Here is a 5,109-nt window from a genome sequence, read left to right as displayed (position 1 = left end):
TCACAGTTTTGTCCTTTGTAAATTCAGAGCCCCAGACTCCAAAATTTGCTTTTTTGGGATTAATGCCTCTCTCTCAAAGGTCCAGGGATAGGAGCAAGCACGAAAAATGTGTGTTGGAGTGGAAGAGTTTAATCTTTCCTTAAGATATAGATTTACATGTATCTTTGGTATGAAATACCGTTTTTAATAAATGACTCTGTTTCACTTTTTAGAAATCTTGTTTATATAAGCTAGTAAACAGGAACTAAAAATTTATTTAACTAAGAAAGATCTTGTACTTGTTTCTTACAGCAAATATAGCCATAGTTGAGAACATTGAAGAAAAAGCTTTATGCAACCCCAAGAAATTAACTAATTCTGCTAAGATTTAGACCCTCTGACCACAGCCCTAACCTTGTACCCACGATTGTTTAATATTATTATTTGTCCAAGATCACAAAGTTTGTAAAAAATCTGTAAGCTTGTGTATGATTGTGTCCTTTAATTTTCATTGTGTAAATGTAAAACATGACCTTACCCAATTTTAAGCAAGAGAAATTCTCTATTTAGATAGGCAAAGTAAGGCCTTCATGGCAGATGTTCTTGGTTCAGAGAGCGATCATGGAGAAGCCTCACAATGTTGTCTCAAGGAGAGAGAAACGTGTACAACTACCCATGGTAAAGAAGGTAGTAGGATCTCTGTGGGTTGATAAGAGTTACCTCTCCCAATACTCCATTGGTGTTCAATCCTCAGTCTTGATACACCAGGCAATATCCTCCATGCCCCCAAAACAACACTAAGACTGTTTAATTGACTGCTCTGCCTGCAAGAACCAAGAATTACATCTCTAGATCTTAGCTATTGTAAATAGTGCTGCTATGAACATGGGGGTACATATATTCTTTCTGATTGGTGTTTCAGGCTTCTTAGGGTATATTCCTAGAAGTGGGATCACTGGGTCAAATGGGAGTTCAATTTTTAATTTTTTGAGGTAACACCATAGTGTTTTCCATAGTGGCTGCACCAGTCTGCATTCCCACCAGCAGTGTACTAGAGTCCCCTTTTCTCCACACCCTCTCCAACACTTGTTTGATGATTTGTTGATGGTGACCATTCTGACAGGTGTGAGGTGGTCCCTCATAGTTGTTTTAATTTGCATCTCTCTGATGACTATTGATGTTGAGCATTTTTTCATATGTCTTGGTCAGGAGGTGTCTATTTAGGTCCTCTACCCATTTTTTAATTGGGGTCTTTATTTTCCTTTTGTTGAGTTGTATGAGCACTCTATATATTTTGGAAATTAACCCCTTTTCTGATGCATCATTGGCAATTTTGGTCTCCCATAGAGTGGGTTCCCTTTCCATTTTGATGGTTGTTTCTTTTTTTTTTTTTTTTTTTATACTCACCCGAGGACATTTTTCCATTTTTTGTACAGACAGAGTGGGAGGGAGAGAGAGGAAGAGAGAGAGAGGGAAACATGGATGTGAAAGGGACACATAGAGTGGCTGCCACCCGCACGACCAACCAGGGCCGGGGACAAACTGCAACCGAGGTACATGCCCTTAGCGGAACCGAACCCGGGTCTCTCAGGACCGCAGGCCGATGCTCTAACCGCTGAGCCAAACCGGCCAGGGCGATGGTTGTTTCTTTTGCTGTGCAGAAGCATCCCAAGTGTCCATCAGTAGATGAGTGGATAAAAAAGCTGTGGTATATGTGCATAATGGAATACTATGCAGCTGTAAGAAAGAAAGATCTCTTATCCTTTGAGATGACATGGAGGGACCTGGAGAGTATTATGCTAAGCGAAACAAGCCAAGCAGAGAAAGACAAATATCACCTGATCTCACTTATTGTGGAATATAATGAACTAAACAAACTGATGAAGAAAATTTACCCAGAGACAGAGAGGTGGGGTACAGACTGACAAACCTCAGAAGAAGGGGGCTTGCGGGGAGAGATAAATCACAGAACTTATATACATGTATGCATTACCAATGGACGTAGACAACAAAGCTGGGGATGGAGAGGAGGGTGTCAATGGGGGAAAAGGAGAAACATCTATAACAAAAACAAATTAATTAATGAAACATATTTAAAAACAAAATAATAAATAAATAAAGAAAGGGAAAAAAAAAAGAATTACATCTCTATATTCCATTTGTCTAAACGAGGCATTTCGCTGGAGGAAATCTCCAAGGTGGTCAGCATGGTAATCTCTTTGGACCTACAGGCAGGCATCATAATTTGAGGAAGTGGCAGGATGACTGACTTTTTTCTAGGACAAGAAAATCAAATCAAAACAAACTTTGAATCACAGGGGATGTTATGTTGGTGTGTCTAGGCACTGAGTATGTGATGTAGTGGTTAGAAAACCTGGATCTCTATAAAAAATAAATAAATAAATTTTTTTAAAAAAGAAAGAAAACCTGGATCTCTTATTTAAACTTACAGAGTCACAGCTACCTAGTTTGGCAAATTAGGGTTTATTGTTATCATTGTTATTATCATCTTTATTGTTGTTATTACTTTCAGGGAGTAATAGACAAAATTGCTAGCCAGTGAAAGCTGTCTCTCCAATAGCTTTCTCATCCTCTCCCCTCTTGCTGTTTCTCCTCCTCTCTTATTAGTCTCTGCTTGTATTCTTGGCTTCTCTTACCTTTTCCTAGAATCTGTTTCCTTATCCTCACCCTGTCACAATTCAGTAAGCTCACATCTATTCCCTATATGAACTGATTTCTTCTCTTTTAACCATGCTTGTTACACATCTAAAAGGAATTTAAAGTGCTCAAAGGAGAATTCCAAGAAGAGGAGTCAGCACAGCAACCACAGGCCTAATGTTTTTTGTCTCTTGGACAAGTTGATTTTTGTCTCTCAGATACAGAGGTTGGCTTCCAGGACTAGGTAATCACTCCTCTGTCTGGACAAATAAACCTTCAACTAGTAAACCTTATCTACATTCCACCCATCTCTTACCCCTGTCCCAAGATGCTATGTCAGTCTTTCTCGTTGTGCCAGCCACAAACTGCCCACAGGGTGCTTTTGTTGTCTTGTCTGACTCCAGGAGGCTCCGAGAGCTCTTTCCACTACAGTTGACACTTGAACAACGCAGGGGTTGAGGGTGTGGACCATGCAGTCAAAAATTTACGTATAACTTTTGACTCCCCCAAAATTTAACTACTGACAGCCTACTGTTGACTGGAAGCCTTCCAATAACATAAACATTCAATTAACACATATTTTGTAAGTTACATGTATTGTATATTGAATTCTTACAATAAAATAAGCTAGAGAAAAGGAAATGTATTAAGTAAATTATAAGGGAGAGAAAAATACATTTACAGTATTTATTGAAAAAAAGAATTGTGTATAAGTGAACTGGTGCAGTTCAAACCCTTTTGTTCAAGGGTCAATTATAGTTTATTAGACCCAGTGAACAACATCTAAAACAGGTATGTTCCAGTGTGCTATGGCCCATCAAAGCTCTTCTCTCGAACAACTTGACCCCTAGTAGGGATCTTAGGAATATTTTAAATTGCTTTTTTGTTTATCTGTGTTTCTATCATTTCCCCCCAACTTTTTATCTTACAAAAGTTCAATCCTAATGTGGACATAATTAAGACCAACTAAAGGAGAACAAGCAAAGGCTATTTATTTAGAGCGTGCTGTAGCAACGGAGTCAGTCACGATCACTTGAGTTTTGGCAGCCACTCATAGGCAGACAGAGGAGTGGGAAAGCTTTAGAGTGGAAAAAGAAAATGCTTCAACTAATTGGAGACTGCAGAAGCTATAGACGGGCTAATTAGAAGCCAGGCAGCCTATGTCACTGGTTAGGAGTGCATATTTGGCTTTCTCTGGTTGGTCCCAAGTGTCCATCAGTAGATGAGTGGATAAAAAAAGCTCTGGTACATTTACACAATGGAATACTATGCAGATGTAAGGAAGAAAGATCTCTTATCCTTTGAGACAACATGAACAGACCTGGAGAGTATTGTGCTAAGCAAAATAAGCCAATCAGAGAAAGACAAATATCACCTGATCTCACTTATTTGTGGAATATAATGAACAAAATAGACCCAGGGACATAGAAGTAGGGATTAAACTGACAAATCTCAAAGGAAGGGGATGGCCAGGAAGAGATAAACCAAAGAACTTATATGCATATATGTATAACCAATGAACATAGACAACAATACTGTGTGTGTGTGTGTGTGGGGGGGGAGATACAGGAGCAGGGAGGAAGATGTCAAAGGGGGAAAAAGGGGAAATATCTGTAACAAAAGTAAATTAGTTAATAATAAAAAAGTAAACTTTCAAATTTAAAAAATGTCACCATTGCAAGAAAAAAAAACATGGCAAAGTATGTTTATCTGTGTGTGATTTGTATTCTTCGTACTTTTATGTATTTTTTTCTAAATGTATCACATGTATATATTGCATTTTTAAAAATGACAGTGTTTTAATCATACAAAATGAACTACAAAAATACCCCATGCCACTATGGAAGACATTTTGGCAGCTTCTTACAAAACTAAACATAATCTTATCATACAATCCAAGAATCACTCTCCTAGGTACTTAACCCAAATGAGTTAAAAACTTGTGTCCACACAAAACCTACCCTTTAATGTTTATAGCAGTTTTATGTATAATTGCCAAAACTTGCAAGCAATAAAGATGTTCTGCAACAAGCGAATGGATAAATAAATTATGGTACATCCATACAATGGAATAATATTTAGCACTAAGAAGATATATTGTCATGAAATGATATGAAGAAATTTGAAATGCACATTACTAAATAAAAGAAGCCAATCTTTAAAGATTACACATTGTATGATTTCAAATATATGATATTCTGGAAAAGACAAAACTATGGAAACAGTAAAAAGATCATTGGCTGTAGGGGTAAGAGGGTAAAGGAGAGGGAGGGATGCACTGGTGGAGCACAGAGATTTTTTAGGGCAGTTGAAACTATTCTGTATGATACTAGTAATAATGGATATATGTCTTTATTTTTTTTTTCTTTTTTTTTATCCTCACCCGAGGACACCCGAGGACATTTTCTCTTTTGTTCAGGTAGAGTGGGAGGGAGAGAGAAGAACAGAGAGAGAGAGAGAAACATCGATGTG

The sequence above is a fragment of the Molossus molossus genome, unplaced genomic scaffold (assembly GCF_014108415.1).
Source record: "Molossus molossus isolate mMolMol1 unplaced genomic scaffold, mMolMol1.p scaffold_m16_p_1, whole genome shotgun sequence".
Lineage (NCBI taxonomy): Eukaryota > Metazoa > Chordata > Mammalia > Chiroptera > Molossidae > Molossus > Molossus molossus.
Note: the sequence above shows the minus strand (reverse complement) of the source record.